General features: G+C 41.2%; 1 long non-coding RNA gene across 1 annotated transcript in view; it reads right to left on the reverse strand.

The window, feature by feature from the left end:
* LOC118546724 (uncharacterized) overlaps positions 1-23301 on the reverse strand; it is a 290620-nt gene that overhangs the window by 231063 nt on the left and 36256 nt on the right. Inside the window, exon 2 of the long non-coding RNA XR_013443597.1 lies at positions 3182-3291. This is a non-coding gene — a long non-coding RNA (uncharacterized LOC118546724). The remainder of the gene's footprint in view (positions 1-3181; positions 3292-23301) is intronic.

Consider the following 23301-nt stretch of genomic DNA (forward strand, 5'->3'; position numbering starts at 1 on the left):
ATTACTCCATTCTTCCCATTCCCAACATACACACATTAAAATAAATCATAAATTGGTTATCTTGTATGTAACCAGTTGCTTAAAGGTAAGTATATCTGTTTTGGTTTCAAGCAACAGAAATCAAATCTGAGTAATTTAAGCAAGGGAGTGGTCATTTATTGAAACCAAAGAAACTGTTGAACCGTTAAGCCTTGAGAAAGACACCAATATATCCCTAGAGTCTCAGTAAGTATGCAGAAGTTCTCTCTAATGAGCTAATTACTCCTCGCATGGCTCCAAGGAGTCCTGGCCTCCTGACCATTCCAGTTTGTGTTTCAGATTTCCAGAACCAAGAACCTAGTTGGCCTAGTTTGGATCATATGCCTACCCCTAGATCACCAAGGGGTAGGATCAGCGTATGCAGGCCTATTAATGGGGGGGGGGGTGCTGAAAATGGAGAAGTTGTCTTTGGCATTAAAGTAAGTTTTTAAAATAGTCCCTCTCTTTGAGGAGTTAGATTTCCCAGTTCACCATTGCTTCTTTTCTAATACTTATTCTGAGTATAACACAACAACTATGGAGAACTATAGGAGAAAGGAGAGTGTAAAAATAGTAAAATGAGCGTAACATACAACCCAACACTTTACATTCATCTCAACATGTAAGAGCTACTTTGTGATTTATTCTTCATCTTGTGGACATGGAGAGCTCCAGGAAAACAAGAGTCACCTAGAGTCACAAACGGATCTGATTTCTAGAGTCAAGAGAACAGAATGAGGTTTACTCCAAAGCCTAGCGAGAGCTTTATACTCCCTTAAACAGCCAGCAGAGGGATTCCTCAGAATCAGTGCTTCATGGTATCTCCAATATTGCTCTGACAGGGAGACATTACCTTTCTTTGTGAATTTTGAAAAACAAAAAAAACAAATAAAAATCCTAACTTCAAAAAAAAAAATGAGGAGGAAGCAAAGACTCTGGGTTGATATATGATGACTGTCTAAACATAGAAATTTACAGGGTGCCTGGGGAGCTCAGTCAGTTAAGTGTCTGACTCTTGATTTCAGCTCATTTGAGATCAAGGTCTTGAGATCAAGCCCTGCGCTGGGCTCTACGCTGAGCTTGGAGCCTGCTTAATATTCTCTCTTTCCCCCTCTGCCCCTTACCCCGCAACGTATCCGCTCTCTTTAAAAAAAAAAAAAAAAAAAACCCTCCACAAAACTGTGTGTGTGTGTGTAAATTTACTTCTTCAAGAAGCAAATGGGTCTACTGTTTCTTTCTGTTGGAAAGGTTGCTTGATGAGCTCAGTTTTGAATTACATGAAAACACTTCTACACAGCGAACACTTTGAGTCTAATGAGAAATGTCAAATGGAAAATGTAACTAAAAGAGTCTTGCTCAAAAAGTCCCTGCTGATGAAACCTGAAATCAATATTGATGAATTTGGCTTGCCCAATTTTTGCTGAGTGGAATGAACTGGGTTGGTAGGAGAAGTTATTTTAGCTGTATTTCCTCAGCATGCCAATAGAGATTTTTCCCTGTTCCTCCAGCCACACATGTGGCATACATTTATTATTTACAATACATGCACAGGAAGCACTTGATTGATGAGATAACCCCTCTTTCAGAAAGATCTTTTCCAAATGGGACTTTATACTGTAGGTGTTAAATCAAGTACCATAAAGTCAGTAAGATATACTTTTTCAACCATAGATTTTGTTTCCGATAAAAATATCACAAGGGTGATTTTTTTTTGTAGACAGTATGTGATGTAAAATATGGTTACAGATAAATATAGACTGTGCCTATATATTTTTCTCTTTACATGCTCTCAAAGGCTTTGTGTATGGTGTGTATACAAGCTTACGTAAATATGAGAGGAAAGAGAGAATAAGAGACTGGAGAGACTGAAACTGGGATGGTTCCTGTATAAAATGTAATCATATAGAGGAGGTTATTGTATTTATGTAGATTTTAGCCCATACTTAGATATTCATATTGTACTATTCCATTGAATAAGAAGTATGAGCATTCAAAATAGCATCTATGCGGCATCAAAACATCTATGTTTCAAATTTGATTTTGAAACATCACTATTGCTACCCTATGAATGTTCCCATCTAGTTTTAGAAAGCAAATTTTGCTTTTAAAGAAGGGAATAACATTTAGGACAATGCGAAATTCATATCATTTGGCTTAATATGAGCTACTGGTTTTAAGTCTGACCACATCCAAATACAGTTCTGCCTGCTTTAAGAGTTGTTAAGAGTCTTTTGTGTGTTTGTATGTTTGTGTATGTGTGTGTGTGTGCACTGAAAATTTCCTTTGTAAAGAAATAACTCTTTCCTTTCCAAATCATCACCTTATAGCTTTCCTGTCAATAGTATTCACCAAGAGCACATTTCATGGACAATTACAGTCACAAAAAGAAAACATTCATATATATTAAATATATGTATTAAGACATATTTATTTATACATAATATATATGCATATATGCATTTATAAATGCAAACATGTCTAAATTATAAGTAATTTGACATCATTCTAATTAACATTCTTACAAAGATCAGGCACTATTCTCAATGACTCGTAAATATTTACTCATTTACTTTGTATGACAACACTATAAGCCAGGTATTATTATGACTATTCTTCTCAATTTTCAAATGGTGGCACAGAGGTACGGTGCGCTTTGTGACTGGCCTCAGGTCTCTCTCTGAAACTGCTCAGCCAGAGTAAGTACCTAGCAGACTAGACACAGAGTCTGCAGGCTCGCTCACCATGCTATCCAGAACAGGGGTCAGGATTTCTGTTGCATATTCTTCTTTTTTAACAATACGTTTTAAACGCTGTTCACAGGCAATTACAACACTGCGCCCAGGGCTGGATGTGGCCTGGAGGCCATAGTTGGCCAATTCCAGTTCACTGCCAGATACTCTCACACAAGTTTTTAAAATGTAAATGCAATAAATGTAGACAAGAGAGCTTTAATTTTTGTGGACAAGTACTCTGTCAACTTCACAGTTTTTCCCAAAGACTTTATGGTCACCCCCCTCTAAGATCTTGTCCACCCTTTAACTACGTCTGGGTTTGAGCTCCTCGTGGTCCAGTTCTTATCCTGTGACCCCACCACCCAGGCTCAGGTGACTGGTCCCAGGGGATCTTGTCACCCAATCTGGGACAGAGGAGTGGGAATTCTTACCTTGAGTGACAGTCCCCATCTATTCTGCTTGAGGGTCTGTATCAAACGAAATAGGATTTCCAGTGGTCGTGGTTTCCACCAGCTGATCTGGCAAAGCTGGGACGGTCAGCCTGAAAGGGAGAGAACTGAGTCAAAGCACAGACAAGAGCAGGGTGACATATGGACAAAGGACCTTGACAGCGAGTCCTTCATTCAGTTTATTCCTAAGGCTCAGCCGCATTCTTGTCCTTGGATTTCCTGAGAAAACTTCTATTTCCCTGTAATAAATCCCCCTCTGCCTCCCTACTCAGCTATCTGGCATTGGTTTCTGTTGCTTACAAACAAAACTAATACTTTTTATGTGTACGTACCATTTTTAATTAGCCAGCATGTTTAGACAGCGAAATTATTTTTAGGGAACTGGCTCACTAAAAGATTAAGAAAGTGCATTCTTTCAGATGACTTAAGAGGTTTTTAGTTCAGATATTTCCATTTAGACATTTAAAATACACCTCTGAAGCAAGATCCTCATTAAACTAAACACATAGCAAAATGTAAGAGTTCACCAACAGTACTCATTTCCCTACCACCTCCAAAAGCACTTCTAGTCACTCAAAGGCCAGAAGCTGATGTACAGGGCAGTTCTACAATTTTTTAAATTCCTACTATTTTCCAGCACTTTTCTTCCCTTCAGCTGTCACCCATGACCCAAAATTGTGCCTGGGGCAGAATCATCACTACACACATATGGTGTCAAAAGGATCAATGAATCAATACACATTTTAATGATTTTTTTAATGTTTAATAACCCTCAAAAGGCCCCTCTTCATCTGAAAAGGATTTTTAGTTTAAATAACTACTTATAAAAAATGATTAAGAAAAAATCCTAGGTAAAAATAAGAAAAAAAGAAGAAATCAGGGTGAGGGGAATCTTGTTTTAAGATAGATATGTTAAAGTGAAAACACAATACATGTGACATCTAAAGGAAAGACTGCGGTTTTTATGTTTTTGGTGCAATTTTTTAAAAAATGGGATTATAACAATATGCATAGAATTTTCAAACCCTTTAGGAACATCAAGCCGAAATTCGTATGTGGAATTAATGGGGGCTATTTCTCTACCATCTCTTCTCCTGGAAGCCACATAAAACTGTAGTCACACTTTCAGGGCAAATGGCAAAAACCACCCTCTATTTATTTATTTTTATTGTTATGTTAATCACCATACATTACATCATTAGTTTTTGATGCAGTGTTCCATGATTCATTATTTGTGCATAACACCCAGTGCTCCATGCAGAACATGCCCCCCTTAATACCCATCACCAGGCTAACCCATCCTCCCACCCCCCTCCCCTCTAGAACCCTCAGTTTGTTTCTCAGAGTGCATCTTCTCTCATGGTTCGTCCCCCCCTTCCAATTCCCCCCTCATTCTTCCCCTCCTGCTATTTTCTTTTTATTTATTTATTTATTTATTTATTTATTTGAGAAATCTAGAATGAGAGAGAGTACATGAGACGGGGGAGGGTCAGAGGGAGAAACAGGCTCCTCACTGAGCAGGGAACCCGATGCGGGACTCGATCCCGGGATTCCAGGATCATGACCTGAGCCGAAGGCAGTCGCTTAACCAACTGAGTCACCCAGGCGCCCTTTTTTTTTCTTAACATATATTGCATTATTTGTTTCAGAGGTACAGATCTGTGATTCAACAGTCTTGCACAATTCACAGCGCTTACCAGAACACATACCCTCCCCAATGTCTATCACCCAGTCACCCCATCCCTTCCACCCCACCCCCCACTCCAGCAACCTTCAGTTTGTTTCCTGAGATTAAGAATTCCTCGTATCAGTGAGGTCATATGATACATGTCTTTCTCTGATTGACTTATTTCGCTCAGCATAACACCCTCCAGTTCCATCCACGTCATTGCAAATGGCAAGATCTCATTCCTTTTGATGGCTGCATAATATTCCATTGTATATATATACCACTTCTTCTTTATCCATTCACCTGTTAATGGACATCTTGGCTCTTTCCACAGTTTGGCTATTGTGGACATTGCTGCTATAAACATCGGGGTGCAGGTACCCCTTCGGATCCCTACATTTGTATCTTTGGGGTAAATACCCAGTAGTGCAATTGCTGAATCGTATGGTAGCTCTATTTTCAACTTTTTGAGGAACCTCCATACTGTTTTCCAGAGTGGCTGCACCAGCTTGCATTCCCACCAACAGTGTAGGAGGGTTCCCCTTTCTCCGCATCCCCGCCAACATCTGTCGTTTCCTGACTTGTTAATTTTAGCCATTCTGACTGGTGTGAGGTGGTATCTCATTAAGGTTTTGATTTGGATTTCCCTGATGCCGAGTGATGTTGAGCACTTTTTCATGTGTCTGTTGGCCATTTGGATGTCTTCTTTGGAAAAATGTCTGTTCATGTCTTCTGCCCATTTCTTGATTGGATTCTTTGTTCTTTGGGTGTTGAGTTTGATAAGTTCTTTATAGATTTTGGATACTAACCCTTTATCTGATATGTCATTTGCAAATATTTTCTCCCATTCTGTCGGTTGTCTATTGGTTTTGTTGACTGTTTCTTTTGCTGTGCAAAAGCGAGCTGGAAGTCCGGAATTGTGATGCCGCCAGCTTTGCTTTTCTTTTTCAACATTCCTCTGGCTACTCGGGGTCTTTTCTGGTTCCATACAAATTTTAGGATTATTTGTTCCATTTCTTTGAAAAAAGTGGATGGTATTTTGATGGGGATTGCATTGAATGTGTAGATTGCTCTAGGTAGCATTGACATCTTCACAATATTTGTTCTTCCAATCCATGAGCAGAGAACGTTTTTCCATTTCGTTGTGTCTTCCTCAATTTCTTTCATGAGTATTTTATAGTTTTCTGAGTACAGATCCTTTGCCTCTTTGGTTAGATTTATTCCTGGGTATCTTATGGTTTTGGGTGCAATTGTAAATGGGATCGACTCCTTAATTTCTCTTTCTTCTGTCTTGTTGTTGGTGTATAGGAATGCCACGGATTTCTGTGCATTGATTTTATATCCTGCCCCTTGATTGAATTCCTGTATGAGTTCTAGCAGTTTTGGGGTGGAGTCTTTTGGTTTTTCCACATAAAATATCATATCATCTGCAAAGAGTGAGAGTTTAACTTCTTCTTTGCCGATTTGGATGCCTTTGATTTTTTTTGTTGTCTGATTGCTGAGGCTAGGACTTCTAATACTATGTTGAATAGCAGTGATGATAGTGGACATTCCTGCCGCGTTCCTGACCTTAGGGGGAAAGCTCTCAGTTTTTCCCCATTGAGAATGATATTCGCTGTAGGTTTTTCATAGATGGCTTTTATGATATTGAGGTATGTACCCTCACCCTATACTCTGAAGAGTTTTGATCAAGAAAGGATGCTGTACTTTGTCAAATGCTTTTTCTGCATCTATAGAGAGGATCATATGATTCTTGTTCTTTCTTTTGATAATGTATTGTATCACCTTGATTGATTTGCGGATGTTGAACCAACCTTGCAGCCCAGGGATAAATCCCACTTGGTCGTGGTGAATAATCCTTTTAATGTACTGTTGGATCCTATTGGCTAGTATTTTGGGGAGAATTTTTGCATCCATGTTCATCAGGGATATTGGTCTGTAATTCTCCTTTTTGATGGGGTCTTTGTCTGGTTTTGGGATCAAGGTAATGCTGGCCTCATAAAATGAGTTTGGAAGTTTTCCTTCCATTTCTATATTTTGGAACAGTTTCAGAAGAATAGGTATTAAATCTTCTTTAAATGTTTGTAGAATTCCCCTGGGAAGCCATCTGGCCCTGGGCTTTTGTGTTTTGGGAGATTTTTGATGACTGCTTCTATTTCCTTAGTGGTTATAGGTCTGTTCAGGTTTTCTATTTCTTCCTGGTTCAGTTTTGGTAGTTGATACATCTCTAGGAATGCATCCATTTCTTCCAGGTTATCTAATTTGCTGGCATAGAGTTGCTCATAATATGTTCTTATAATTGTTTGTATTTCTTTGGTGTTGGTTGTGATCTCTCCTCTTTCATTCATGATTTTGTTTATTTGGGTCATTTCTCTTTTCTTTTTGGTAAGTTTGGCCAGGGGTTTATCAATCTTGTTAATTCTTTCAAAGAACCAGCTCTTAGTTTCGTTGATCTGTTCTACTGTTCTTTTGGTTTCTATTTCATTGATTTCTGCTCTGATCTTTATTATTTCTCTTCTCCTGCTGGGTTTAGGCTTTATTTGCTGTTCTTTCTCCAGCTCCTTTAGGTGTAGGGTTAGGTTGTGTCCTTGAGACCTTTCTTGTTTCTTGAGAAAGGCTTGTATTGCTATATACTTTCCTCTTAGGACTGCCTTTGCTGCATCCCAAAGATTATGAACAGTTGTGCTTTCATTTTCATTGGTTTCCACGGATTTTTTTAATTCTTCTTTAATTTCCTGGTTGACCCATTCATTCTTTAGTAGGATGCTCTTTAGCCTCCAGGTATTTGAGTTCTTTCCGACCTTCCTCTTGTGATTGAGTTCTAGTTTCAAAGCCTTGTGGTCTGAAAATAGGCAGGGAATGATCCCAATCTGTTGGTACCAGTTGAGACCTGATTTGTGACCTAGGATGTAATCGATTCTGGAGAATGTTCCATGGGCACTAGAGAAGAATGTGTATTCCGTTGCTTTGGGATGGAATGTTCTGAATATGTCTGTGAAGTCCATTTGGTCCAGTGTGTCATTTAAAGTCTTTATTTCCTTGTTGATCTTTTGCGTAGATGATCTGTCATTTCAGTGAGGGGGGTGTTAAAGTCCCCCACTATTATTGTATTGTTGTGAATTTGTTTCTTTGCTTTTGTTATTAATTGCCTTATATAATTGGCTGCTCCCATGTTAGGGGAATAGATATTTACAATTGTTAGATCTTTTTGTTGGATAGACCCTTTAAGTATGATGTAGTGTCCTTCCTCATCTCTTATTACAGTCTTTGGTTTAAAATCTAATTTGTCTGATATAAGGATTGCCACCCGAGCTTTCTTTTGGTTTTCCACCCCCTCACTTTCAATCTTAGGGTGTCTTTGGGTCTAAAATGAGTCTCTTGCAGACAGCATATCGATAGGTCTTGTTTTTTAATCCAATCTTATAGACTGTGTCTTTTGACAGGGGCATTTAGCCCATTTACATTCAGGGTAACTATTGAAAGATATGAATTTAGTGCCATTGTATTGCCTGTAAGGTGACTGTTACTGTATATTGTCTCTGTTCCTTTCTGGTCTGTGTTGCTTTTAGGCTCTCTCTTTGCTTAGAGGAGCCCTTTCAATATTTCTTGTAGGGCTGGTTTCGTGTTTGCAAATTCTTTTAGTTTTTGTTTGTCCTGGAAGCTTTTACTCTCTCCTTCTATTTTCAATGAGAGCCTAGCTGGATATAGTATTCTTGGCTGCATATTTTTCTCATTTAGTGCTCTGAATATGTCCTGCCAGTCCTTTCTGGCCTGCCAGGTCTCTGTGGATAGGTCTGTTGCCAATCTAATGTTTCTACCATTGTAGGTTACATATCTCTTCTCCCGAGCTGCTTTCAGGATTTTCTCTTTGTCTCTGAGACTCGTAAGTTTTACTATTAGATATCGGGGTGTTGACCTATTTTTATTGATTTTGAGAGGGATTCTCTGTGCCTCCTGGATTTTGATGCCTGTTTCCTTCCCCAAATTAGGGACGTTCTCTGCTATGATTTGCTCCAATATACCTTCTGCCCCTCTCTCTCTTTCTTCTTCTTCTGGGATCCCAATTATTCTAATGTTGTTTCGTCTTATGGTATCGCTTATCTCTCGAATTCTGCCCTCGTGATCCGGTAGTTGTTTATCTCTCTTTTTCTCAGCTTCTTTATTTTCCATCTTTTGGTCTTCTATATCACTGATTCTCTCTTCTGCGTCATTTATCCTAGCAGTTAGTGCCCCCATTTTTTATTGCACCTCATTAATAGCCTTTTTGATTTCGACTTGGTTAGATTTTAGTTCTTTTATTTCTCCAGAAAGGGTTTCTTTAATAACTTCCATGCTTTTTTCAAGCCCAGTTAGTATCTTTAAAGTGATGATTCTGAACTCTAGATCCGACATCGTACTAATGTCCGTATTGAGTAGGTCCCTGGCAGTCGGTACTACATCTTGTTCTTTTTGTTGAGGTGATTTTTTCCGTCTTGTCATTTTGTCCAGAGGAGAATAGATGAATGAGAGAACAAAATGCTAACAGGGTAACAACATCCCCAGAAAACATACTCTAAACAAATCAGAAAAGACCTGAAGCCGGGGGAAAGAAAGGGAAAGAAAGAAAAAAGAAAAAAAAGGAAAAAGAAAAAGATAAACACAAACAATAACAGAACAAACCAAAAAAAAAAACCCAGAATATGATCAAATATGATCAGGCTGGTGCAAAGATCAGTGCCACACACTAGATTTTGGGTGTATTTTGGTCTGTTAGAAGAAGGTGCATCCCAAAATTTTAAAGAAAGGAAAACTTATATATGTACAAAAATAAGGGTTGATATGATGAACGGATGGAATATGACTGTAAAGATGAAAATTATTAAAAATTTTATAAAAGGAATTGATAAGAAGTTGTTTGAAAAAAGAAAGAAGAGGATTTAAAGAAAAAAAGAAAAAAAAAAGGGAGAGAATGTGATCAGGCAGGAGACTAGAACAAAGCCATACACTAGAGATTTAGGGTATATTTTGATCTATTAGAAGAAACTTTATCTCAAAATTTTAAAGAGAGAACAACTTATATATATATGCCAAAAATAAGGGCAACTACTATGAAGGGATAGAATATGACTCTAAAAATGAAAAATAAAAATGTTTTTTAAAAAAGGGATTGATAAGATGTTGGTTGAAAAAGGGAAAAAGAAAAATTAAAAAAAAAATACAGTTAAAAAAAAAAAACTTTGAAAGACTAAAGAATCATGGTAAAAAAGCTATGGATTCTATGTGCATTATTCCCCTAGCGCTGGAGTTCTGCCGTTCTCATTGATCGGTAAACTTGGTCTTGGCTGGCTGTTCTCGCTGATCTTCTGGGGGAGGGTCCTGTTGCCGTGGTTCCCAAATGTCTTTGCCGGAGGCGGAATTGCCCCGCCCTTGCCTGGTCCGGGCTAAGTAATCTGCTCGGGTTTGCTCTCCGGAGCTTTTGTTCCCTGCAAGCTTTCCATACAGCTTTGGAGGCTGAGAGTGAAAACGGCGGCCTCCCAATCTCCGCCCGTAGGAGCCAAGAACTCAGAGCCCCGCTCCTCAGTGCGCCCCCAGAGAAAAGCCGTCAGTCACTCCCGTCTCCCCGGTCTCCGGCTGCACTCCGTGCTTACCCGGCCTGTGACCGAGCGTTTCTATCTCTGGCACCCGACCCCGTGCAGAGTCTCCAAACCCAGCAGATCCCTGTGGTGCACTCCCGCGCCTCTCCTCCCGGGGGAGGAAGGGGAGTCTCCCCGGATCTGCCTCTTGTTGGGTCCCTGCTGGAGGAGCGGTGGCCTGACTGTGCCCCGGATCATGGTTTATGGCAACCCCGAGCTGAGAGCCCGCGCCTCAGCTCCGTCTCTGCAGCCAGCTTCCCCGCTCCAATCCCTGGGAACTCTGCCACACTCAGGCACCCCCGGTCTTTCTGTGACCCTGAGGGTCCTGAGACCACACTGTCCCACGAGGGTTCCACCCCCCGCTTAGCCACTGGAGTGACGTCCCTCAGCAGAGCCGACTTCTAAAAGTTCCGATTTTGTGCTCCATGGTTCTATCACTTGCCAGAAATGGCCGACGGAGGCCCCCTCCCCTGCCGTCTATCCTTCCGAATATCGCCTTGGATTCACTTCTCCGCACGTCCTACCTTCCAGAAAGTGGTCGCTTTTCTGTTCAGAGAATTGTTGCTATTCTTTTCTTTGATCTCCTGTTGAGTTTGTAGGTGTTCAGAATGGTTTGATCCCTATCCAGCTGAATTCCTGAGACCAGACGAAATCCACGTCTCCTACTCCTCCGCCATCTTGCTCCGCACCCTCACCCTCTCTTTTTTTAAATGTGTTCTGAAGAATGGCCAAGGAACCTGCCATCCTGGTGAGGTCAGTCTCACCAGCTGCTTTCTTCAGTTTAGTTCCACAAGCCAAATGAATCAACTGACATAAATGGGATACAGTATGGCAAAGTGATTTCTTTAAGAAATTCACAGATTTTTTTAAAGTGAATAATCAAATGGAGTATTCAGTATCATAAGATTGGCCTATACATTTGGCATACACACACGCGCACACACACACACACACACAGTGTTTCAAAGGGACCAGCTTCATTATGAGTCCTGTTGAGCCTTCTAGATGAAACTAATGACACTGATGACATCTGGTCACCAAATATTAGTTGGATACCACGCATTTACCACTGCATATTCTTGTTCCTACACCTGAAGATTCTGTGCTTCAAACACGCAACACCAGAAGATCCATTCTGTGTTTTCCACAGTTCTGGTCTCATTTCATTTTCCCACACAGAGGACTGCCTTCAGTTGTTAACTCTACCCCAGAAGGTCAGGAGGTCACCTGGAAACAGTCCCGTTTGTAAAATAAGAATCTATACTTAAAACACAGAAACCCACTCTTCTGGGTTGGAAGGTATTTTTATTTGAGCACTCAGACGATAATGACCATTGTCCATCAGTTGCCAAATGAGCTTCTCTCTTGGGATCCTTACTGTTTCCTTGTTATTACACAGAGTAACAACTCTTTGGTACTCATTTCCTGAAGAAGATTACTTTTCAGTATCAGACTTCACCAACAAGCCTTTTCCCAGCCAAGGACTACAGATCTACACTGTGCCTAACAGAGTGACTTTCCCAGTAAAGCTGAATGGGGAAGAACACAAACAAACAAACAAACAAGAATGAGAGAGTTTGCTGAGTTGCTCCACTGCCGCTCATAAATGAGTACTTCACTGGGCTGTCCTCATGTAAAAGAGAAAAGTTTAGCCAGAACAGTGGTACAACTTCCCGACCAGGATTTAGGGGCCCACCAAAATAGGAGAAAACAGTGTCCATGACCGAGACTCGGTCCATGTCAGTTAGAAAAGGAATATGGAATGTTTCAAAGATTTTCAATAGACACTGGTTCATTCCAGGTGATTGTTTTACACAGAAGGTCACATGGAGGAAACAGTCAACAAAACCAAAAGACAACTGACAGAATGGGAGAAGATATTTGCAAATGACATATCAGATAAAGGGCTAGTATCCAAAATCTATAAAGAACTCATCAAACTCAACACCAAAAGAACAAAGAATCCAATCAAGAAATGGGCAGAAGACATGAACAGACATTTCTCCAAAGAAGACATCCAAATGGCCAACAGACACATGAAAAAGTGTTCAATATCGCTCAGCATCAGGGAAATCCAAATCAAAACCTCAATGAGATACCACCTCACACCAGTCAGAATGGCTAAAATTAACAAGTCAGGAAATGACAGATGTTGGCGGGGATGCGGAGAAAGGGGAACCCTCCTCCACTGTTGGTGGGAATGCAAGCTGGTGCAGCCACTCTGGAAAACAGTATGGAGGTTCCTCAAAAAGTTGAAAATAGAGCTACCATATGATCCAGCAATTGCACTACTGGGTATTTACCCCAAAGATACAAAAGTAGGGACCCGAAAGGCTACGTGCACCCCGATGTTTATAGCAGCAATGTCCACAATAGCCAAACTGTGGAAAGAGCCAAGATGTCCATCAACAGATGAATGGATAAAGAAGATGTGGTATATATATACAATGGAATATTATGCAGCCATCAAAAGGAATAAGATCTTGCCATTTGCAACGACGTGGATGGAACTGGAGGGTATTATGCTGAGCGAAATAAGTCAAACAGAGAAAGACATGTATCATATGACCTCACTGATATGAGGAATTCTTAATCTCAGGAAACAAACTGAGGGTTGCTGGAGTGGGGGGTGGGGAGGGAGGGATGGGGTGACTGGGTGATGGACACTGGGGAGGGTATGTGTTCTGGTAAGCGCTGTGAATTGTGCAGGACTGTTGAATCTCAGATCTGTACCTCTGAAACAAATAATGCAATATATGTTAAGAAAGAAAAAAAGAAGAAGAAGAATGTAGCAGGAGGGGAAGAATGAAGGGGGGGAAATTGGAGGGGGAGAAGAACCATGAGAGACGATGGACTCTGAAAAAGAAACTGAGGGTTCTAGAGGGGAGGGGGTTGGGAGGATGGGTTAGCCTGGTGATGGGTATTGAGGAGGGCACGTTCTGCATGGAGCACTGGGTGTTATGCACAAACAATGAATCATGGAACACTATATCTAAAACTAATGATGTAATGTATGGGGATTAACATAACAATAAAAAAATTAAAAAAAAAAAAAAAAAAACATTATAAGTAAAAAAAAAAAAAAAAAAGAAGGTCACATGGACCAGGTCCACATACCAGATAGAAGTCCACACGTGTTGAGTGACCACCTCATGAATACGAGACTTGGGAGTCACAATGTGGCTTTGAATCTGGACTATTTAAAACATGCTAGCTAGCTGTACTGAAAAGATATCCAATCTCAGTGAGCCTCAATTTTCCTTATCTACTAATTAGACATATCTAGTTCATAATCTTGTTTCAAAAACTAGATGAAATAATCTCTGTGCAAATATCTAACCAGCACAATAGGTACACAATAATGAAATAAAGTTTCCTTTAATGGCATCCAGAGGGTGATGACAACGTGGGCCAACTCTAAGCAGCTGAAACTGACAGCTGGTATGGCCACCAAACAAATCCACAGAAAAATGCAAATCCACATCAAGACGATGTCTTTCTCAGCAAACACTTTTCCTACAGCTGGGAATTCAGAAAATGTCTGTGTCTCTAATGTAATAAAGGAATAGAGGACTACTGGAATGCATATAGGATAAAATCCAGTAACAATGTCAGAAAAGGTTTCTCTATAAAAATTCAATTTAACGAAACTCAACCTATAATGATGGGGAGCAGTAGGCATCCCTTATGTTTTATGATTTACAGAGTGTTTACATGGTGTAGTTTGGGTTTCTCAGGAAACAGACTTTGGGATGGAGATTTGTATGAAGGGAATTAACTGGGAATAGCTTCTTTGAGGGAGCAGGGGAAGCAGGATTGGACAAAGGGAGAAGTCGAACCACAAGGCTGTAACCACAGACTTGAGCAATTCCACAGTGGGGCTAGAAAGCTGCAATGGTCCATCAGAGTGTACCAGACTAAGAACAAAACAGACATTTGCCCCCATGCTTTTACCCATCACTGAATGCAGGCTACACCTAAAGAGAGGATGTAAACTTGGGAGAGGCAGCTTTGTCCAGTCCCAAAAGAGACTCAGCTCTGAGTGGTAAGCAGCCATACTCATAGTAGCTGGAGAATAAGCACCTTGGTCCTAAAGCAGGATCTGGGTGCATCACAGATCCACCAGAAACCACTCCTTGCCACCCAAACCACTTGCTTCACATAGTGAGTCCATTCCTTCTAGAAATAACTCCCACAAGTTTCTAGTTTGTGCTTTTTCCTGGGGAACCTTTCAGGAGCACAGTTATTGAGACAAATTAGAACTTCTGCCTTTACAACTGGTCATGGGGACATACTTGGTACTCAATGTCTTCTTTATTATCCATTCTAGGCTTCTCTCATCCTCTGCTAGCACCCCTGTAGGTCATGATGGTTTACCAGGTGCGGATGTAGACTCTCATCCCTAACCGATCTAAGTCCTGGTCAGCAAGCCCTTCTCAGGCTGTAGCTGTAGCACTTTGTCCACTTACTGTCAAAACTGTACAAAAGAGAACCAAGAAACATCCCCAGTAGAGCACCTGGGAATCAAAGGCCTTCTTCCCTGCCCCCTGTTATACAAAAGCAACTCTATCTTCTCCTAACATCCAGGTCAATTACTCCTGCTGGGATGACGACTCATTCCCTTGTCTGCTCATGTCCTGGCAATCAGATCCCAGGGTGGCCAGGTGACAGTCATAGCTTATAACATAATAGGATTCTTGCTGTGTCCCCTATGGAAGTATTCGGCCTCTGGGAACCTCCAGAACTAAACAGCTTAGACTTGCAGAAAGACAAAGTATAAATTCCTCCAAGTAGGTCACTGGGAGTGATGACAAGCAGGGCTACTTCTATTTCCAACCCTTTCTAGACCCAAGTCTTCTGCCTATTAAGGACACAGCTGTGTCAATGATTTTACAGTGCATGCCACAACCTCCCGGGTGGTCTCCAGAGTCACAGGTTTACCACCTCCAAACTGACACCTCAGCCGTACCTTCAAAAGGTTTCTCCACTTCCTTGTAAGCTGATGGCTTCTGAGTAGTGTAGTATGTGATAGGACAAGTGGGCCCTTGGTCATGTGCTTACTGTCATACCTCCTTTGATAGGAGTCCCTCATCTCAAGCAGTATTTTGTGGTATCCTGTTTCAGTGAATAAAACCCTCTTTAAGGTATCTAGTGGTGTGGTGCCCATGGCCCTGCCATCAGGAAAGGCAAATCCATACCTAGAATACGTGTCATTTCCAGTTACGATGAAATGCTGCCCCCTTTTAGAGTGAAGGGGTGTCCACAGTGGCTAGTTGGGTTTTGAAGAACAGTGCTGTATCACAGGTTCAGGTTGGACAGATTGGTAGGTTGGACATTCAGCAGCAGCAACAGCTAGATCAGCACTGGTGAATGATGCCCATGATCTTGGGTCCAGGCAGTGTTTCCCATCCGTGCCAGCAAGGATGCTCTGTTTATGAGCCCACTGTGCCAAAATTGGAGTAGCTGACTATGTCTGGCTGACATCAACTGTTCAAGTCCTTCTGTCTAGTGCCTCTTCCACGATGGAGATTTTCTTATGAGAAATCAAAAGTGATACAAAGGACTTCAAGCTTTGTGCCCACTCTCATCGGTCCATCCACATGCCTTTTACTCCCCGAATCTCCCTGTCTCTAATATTCTTTCTTCTTCCAAGCTGTTGGCAAACCACCAACCATCCACCACTACCTGTATCCATATACACTCTTATATCCAAATCTCTTTTCACACTATGTGGATGCCAGATACACCTGCCAAAGCTTTGCCCACTGGGATGACTGCCCCTATGTCTTTTTTCAGGGCCGTCCATGAGCAGGGCTGCAGTGGAGCAGCAAACCATTTTCAGCTTGCGCCCATCCGTGAATCAAGTTCAGACTTTTCCCTCTCCTGTCAGGTGGACACAGGGACACTCCTCATACAGGTAGGAGCAGAGATAGAAACACTGGAATAGTGGTAGATGATACGGTGGACTAAGAATGTGCTGGAGCATCTTATTTACCTCCTCTTGGCCATGTTCCTGTTCAGTCCTGAGTGTACCACTTCCATCTTACACTGAATTTCTGCCAGGCCTACCTGAGGTTATGACTCAGTGGCTCTAACAGAACTGGGCTCAGGGTGGTCACTTGATATCCCATGTTTACGTGTTCCATCTCTAGCAGTACATTAGGAGCCACTCTTTCAACAGGGTATACTACTCTACTGCAGATGTCATGGCCTCACTCAAGAGTCCTTGTGGCTTTCCACAAACTCTACATGGCCTCTTTCCCATCATATAATTACCTCTAATACCATAGGATCTACTAGGTAGTATGATCTTAGAGGCACCCTTGACTTGCTACATGAACCTTTCCTGCTCTGAGCCTCCACTGAAAGTTGGCAGATTTGTCAATTAGTAAATTGGTGCGAGTAGTATTCCCAAATGTGGAATATGCTGCCTGCAGAACCCAAAGAAACCTACAATATATTATATTTCTTTTTTAGTAGTGCCAAGAAAAAGGTACAGTATCTTTTCCCTTTACTGAAGTGAATGCCCTAGCATGCACCAGACCATGGGACCCCTAAACTTTCACTGATGTTGCAGGACCCTGAATCTTTTCTCCTACTCTCTGGACTGTGTTGTACAATGGCCTCCAATATTCTTTCCACATTTTTCTCATCTGGTCCAAATAATAAGATATCATCAATATGGTGGACCAACGTGATATTCCATAAAATACCCAAATGGTCCAGTTCCCTTTGGCCTGTATTGTGGGAGGATAAACTGTCAGACTCTAATGAGATTGGGAGAGTAAACAGAGCCTTGGGGCAAGACCATGAATATATACTGTTGGCCATTCCATGTAAATGCAAACTGCATCTGGTCTTTTTTCTTCACAGGAACAAAAAGAAAGACTATTTGCCAAATCAATGGGAACATACTATGTACCTGATGACAGACTAATCTCTAAAGTTTGCCACACCTGACATAGAGTTACACCTGGGGCAACTACTTGATTGAACACCAGGCATGAGGGCAGATTCAGAGGCCTCCACTGGTTTTATTATGAACTCTCTTACCACAAAGTCTAAGGAGCTACTGGGAGACTTCTTCCAATTACCAAAGATGTCCATTCCAATTATACATTCAGTGACCAAGGAAATGATCACTGGAGGTCCCTGGACCCAGTGGATTCCCTATAATCCAACCTGGCCAGTACATCATTTATGACTTGGTCCCCATATGTCCCTACTTTAACAGGAGAGCAACAATGATGTTTTGGGGCCATATAAATCAATATCAACTTAGACTCCATGTCCAAGAGTCCACAAATATGTTTGGTTTATATCCTTTCCCCAATGCATGATTTTCCAAGTAAATAGCCATAGTTCCCTATGGGGAATGAATGGGAGTATAATTAATGTATACAGTTGTCATGGCATCAGAAGAGCTTTCTTTCTGGATATTCAGCCTCTCCTTTAGTCACTGACTTTCAGGTCTGAAAACTGGCTCAGGTCCTAAAGCAGGGCTAGCCATTGTGACTGTCTATTAGAGCAACTGCCCTCAGATTCCTGATCATTAATCCTTGATTCCTTTGATTAAGTAATACTACCACTGGCTGCCCATTTTTCTGGTCCCCAAGAATACTATATTTTGATATCTCCATAGCTCTCTGGGGTCAGGCTGACCAGCTGCCATTTCAACCTTGCTGTACATCATCATAATTGCTCCCACCTTGCTTTTGATGGGCAAGGGCTTCTACCTGGCCTATATTATCAGGCTCCAGTCAATCCCATTGCATAAGAGCCCAGTTCTATAACAGCTTTCTATCAGCTCTGACCTCAGAGGACAGCCACCACTGAGCCTCTCTACAATGCTTTGGCCCCTGTTATCAGTTGTTTAGAGGAATGTCTTTTAAGCCCTCACACAGAATATAGCTGGCTGACAGTTCTTGCAGACTACATGCTCTCTTCTCTGAGAGTTTTGAAGCATTCATCATCTGCCATGACAGTTCTGGCAATTCTGCTTCACTCAGTGTGGACCATCGCTTTCTCAAGCTTTAAGAGTATGTTAGCAGTATGTTAGCATTATATTCTTGGGTCCCTTATACGTATTAGGCCCTGTATCACAGGAGTATACCCACATCAACATATCCAACCATATCTCCCTCCTCCCGCTTTATTCAGTACAAAAACCGTATTTTCCTAGCTCCTGCTGGCATAAATTGGCTAAGTCCTATAGCTTCTTGGGGGTATAGTTCCTTTCCTCCCTTATATAAGAGTATTTCCTCTGTTGTAATCTGACACTAATTGTTGGTCTGCTGGCTAGGAAGGTGGTGAAGGTAGATCCTGAGAAGGCTACGTGTTGTCATCCAAGACAAATTCTTCTGCATCTTCTTTAAAGGGGGCATGCTAGACTATACAGGGAAAAATGGGCCCACCGTAGCCCAGAGGGTTCAGGAGAAAAGAAAACATTTTGAGGAGACAAAATCTTCTACTGTACTGTCACTGTGCCAAATCCCAAGCTCTCCCTTTTTTTCAGTCAGTGTCCTAACCTTGCCAGGGCAGACTTGCCAGAGTGGAAATTTTAGCCTTCCCTGCTGCTCTGCTACGCTTACAACTGAGGGTTAAGTTGTTAGGATCCTCCGCTTTTTCTATTTTCCAACTGCAGCAGATGAGAATATTTTTATATGCTGCCATGAACTTTCTGGCTTTCATACTTAGGATCAAATTGGTAATTAATTACCCTCAGCCTATTATTGTCTTTTTCCAGTTCCTGAATAGGTCTTAGCAAGAGCTATCCAATTCCGTAGTCCTTATTACTACATGAACCCCTCAAAAGCTTGAAATACTGCACACTGCACTGCGTTCCCTTCCACCTGTGTCTCATTCAGGTTCACCACCAGTAGCATCTGCATTGCAGCTCCATGCCAGGTGTTATGAGGACTCCATCTACCACCAGTGAAGAGGGCTTCAGTCCCAGCCAGCTGACAGCTGATCCAGTTTCAAAATCCCATTTTGAAATCCTCTTCCTGGGACAGTTCCTGGTACCAACTGTCATAGGTTAGGTTCCCTAGAAATAGACTCTAATATGAAGATTTGCATGGAGGAAATTTACTGGTCAGTTGTCCTAGGAACAACACCTGTGCAGGAGCAAGAGAAACAGGACTGGGCTTGGGGAGAAGATCAAATATGGTATATTTGCAACTGAGTTCTCAGCTGAGACTTCACAGGAAAGTCTGAACTTGAAATTGCTCTTGAGGGACATCCCTAATTGAGGCACAGAGCCCAGCCCCTCCTAAACCCATTTGTACCAGCCACTGAATGGGGAATTCCCTCAGGTTAGGATGTAACTGTGAGTAAGACAGTTCCCATTGGCCAAGGGCAAATTCCAGAGAGGAAATCAGACAGGAGCCTTCAGCAGTCAAAACTCCTGACAAAGGGAAGCATGAATCCCTCCGTTTTGAAAAAGAATCTGAATATACACCACAGCATCCACTACATTACCTAAGAAACTAAAGTGCATGGAATTTAAATTGTAACTTGAGGAACTGTAAAATGTTACAAGGAGATAATGTATTTGGAGAAGCATTAATGAACTAATAAATAACAAAAGAAAAAGAAGGAATATGAATTTTTCAATGTGCTTCAAGTGCTACAGCAGGAAATGAGTGCCTTGATTCATGTAACAACAAAAGCTAACTTTCATTTAACAGAGCACAGTGCTAAGAGCTAAATAAACATCAACTCATTTAACCCACATTAAACCCTGTAAGTTATTTACTCTTGTAATTCCCATTTTCAGATGAGAAAACCAGGACCCAAAGAGGTTAAATTATTTGCCCAAGTAATGATTCCTAGTAACTCATCAGCACTGGCATTTGAACCCCAATAATCTGTGCTCTTAACCACTGTGCTAAGCTACTTCTCTTACTTAATATGTGTCAGATCTTGTTCTAAGTACTTTATCAGTACTAGTCACTTAATGATCATAATAATCCTATTATGAGGTTGGTTCTATATTTACCACATTTACAGGGGAGGAAATTAAGGGTAAACACTTATTTTATTCAGTAAGATGCCCTCTGGTCTTCATTTAAATTATCAAATAATCACATCTGGAACTAAGAATCCTGATTCCATCACTTGCTACTTGTGTGGCCTTAGCCAAGTTACTTACTCTCCAGGTCCATTTCCTCATATGTAAAACAGGGACCCATGCATTGTGTTGTTGATATATAAAGCTCTCCTATATCCATGCTAAGAACTCAAGAACTGTTGACCATCATCATCAACATCATCATCTTCATCATCACTATGAGGTGAACCCATCAAATGTCCAATTAAGCATTCCTGCTCATTTGGCAGTTTTACTTATTAGTTTATATGAATTAATTTTCATTATGATTTATTAACTAACTGCCTGTTAGTAAGCTGAAATACCCCAAGGTAAGCTGATAAAATATATCAATGAACCTCTAAACACTGAGGCAGGATTTAGCCTTTTACTGCAGAAGTTGGCTTTATGGAAGAGCAAGCTCTCCTCTGTCCGCTGAAATTCATGCACTTTCAAAACTCAACAGCCTCACATACCCTAGAAATCACACCTAGAAACCACAGTGGTTATCACTGGTCAAGGCTGACCCGTACAGAACTATCAGTGAACTATAATACCCTCCAGCTTCCTGCTGGGATGATAAAGGGAGGTAGCAGTAGATCAGAACACTGGAGAAGAATGACTTGAGGGTCTGCCCCCACCCTGCGCCCCCCCTGGCTCCTTCCCTACCACATCACATGGTTTGGCTATACCCTTATATCTATATCTCCTGTCAGTAACCCTTTCCTAGAGCTGGAGCCACTCTCTTCCATGTTCCATCTTCTGTTCACCCCTTCTAGCTTAGGGTGGTAAGGGTTCCACTGCTCAGCTCCAAGAAGTGGCAATATCAGTGATGCTTTCCCTAAATCTTGGCCACACTTTTGCAAATAGTTCATCAAATTCTCAATTATTCAATCCTAGTGTGTCATCTATTTCCTGCTGGGACTCTGACTTATACAATACACTAAACAAATGCTAGTCCCTTCCACTCAAGGAGTACCTGTCTCCTGTCCCTGTCTGGATCCTGTCACTCTGCCCTCAGCCTCATGCCTTAGCCCAATCCCTTCTCTATGCTTATTCATCAGCCAGTCTTAACGTTCTCAGGCAGTCCTTGAAAGCAGTATCTACTTTTGCAATGTAATTATTTCTGAGATCTAAAAAATGATCAGATAAATTGCCATCAATCCATTTTGTCTCAAAGCCCCACCTGGTACGAATTAACTCATAAGACTGGTGTATTCAAGATGAATTTCTTTTTATTGTCAGTCATTTCTGAACTATTCAGTCTCCCAGCCTAAATTCTGGTGAACAGCAGATCATTTCTGCAGGGATCAATGCCTAACTTTTCCACCCTGTCCCCTTGTCAACTCTGCCTGTGTTATGGTCACAGTGAAGCCTGACCTAATCACTCTGTGTCCTGAATTCCTGGTCACTATCTTGGATTCCTCTCACCATTTAACTACTCAAGCAATAGAATCAATTACAAAACACACTGGACCACAAATTAGACAAGTCATGGTCTAGTTATAACTCTGCCACTACTTAGCTGTGTGCCTTGAATATGTCACTTCCTTGGGCAGCCATTTCCTTGTTTATAAGCAGAAGGCAGTTGAACAAAATCTATTCCAGATCCACAAAAAGACCCTTCTTTTTGTCTTTTATTGTGGGTCCTCTCATTTCCTCTAATCTTCTTCCCTTGCTACATTCCTGAAGCTCCCTTGGTCACCCCAGTGAGGTTATGCCCTTTCTTCTCAACCATAGCTTTATCTTTGCCATATGTGTGTGTATATTTACTCTTAACTTAAATATATGTGTGCATGAGTGTGCACACACTTTTCCACACCCACACATGGGAGATCACAACATTGCCTTACTTGCCACATCTCTGAACTACAATTAATGGTGAAATAGGAACCCCCAGGCTACATGGTATATCTAACCAGATCACTCACTGTCCTATCAATTACACACACACTTTCCAAAACCATCATAACGCTGCAGTCTACAAAAGATGTCAGCTTTTCACTCTTTATCATATATATACAAGGTGTCCAGAAATATATTGTGGGGCCCACTTGTAAGAGTCGAGTGTAACATCTAGCAAAGAATAGACCTGTTAAAAGAATCAAGTTTCTTTTCCTCAAATGATATCATATGTAATAAAAAAAAAAAAAAAACGTAAAATGGGCATGTTGATTTAAAAGGGGCACAGGGAGATAAGAATGCTCATTCAAGTTATGAGTTTAACAGGGCTCTGGTTTCCATATATTCTCTGTATCATTATAGCAGTTTTCCTCTTAGTTGAGAGGTGAATCACTACCCCCAAAGAATCCAATCATCTGGTCACCTCATGGACCTCTGGATATGGAGGTACACCTTTTTTGTTTGAAGTCAACTGGAATGTGCAGGGGATTGAGGCTCAAGCATGTGGGTCAGGACGGAGTAGAGTGAAGACCATAGGCAAATTTCCCCTTGACTTCCATACCAACAATTAGTTCTGTTTTTCCCATCCAGTTCATAACATTTAAAAATGGAGCACTGGGTGTTATACACAAACAATGAATCATGGAACACTACATCAAAAACTAATGATGTAATGTATGATGATTAACAGAACATAATAAAAAATAAAAAATAAAATAAAATAAAAATGCTAAAAGAATGGTTTGAGAGGGACTTTTGAATGTGTTATAATCCAGGCCAAATGCCTGGATTCTAAAGAACAAAAAATCTTATTTGCCACCATGCCACT

The sequence above is a fragment of the Halichoerus grypus genome, chromosome 14, assembly GCF_964656455.1.
Source record: "Halichoerus grypus chromosome 14, mHalGry1.hap1.1, whole genome shotgun sequence".
Lineage (NCBI taxonomy): Eukaryota > Metazoa > Chordata > Mammalia > Carnivora > Phocidae > Halichoerus > Halichoerus grypus.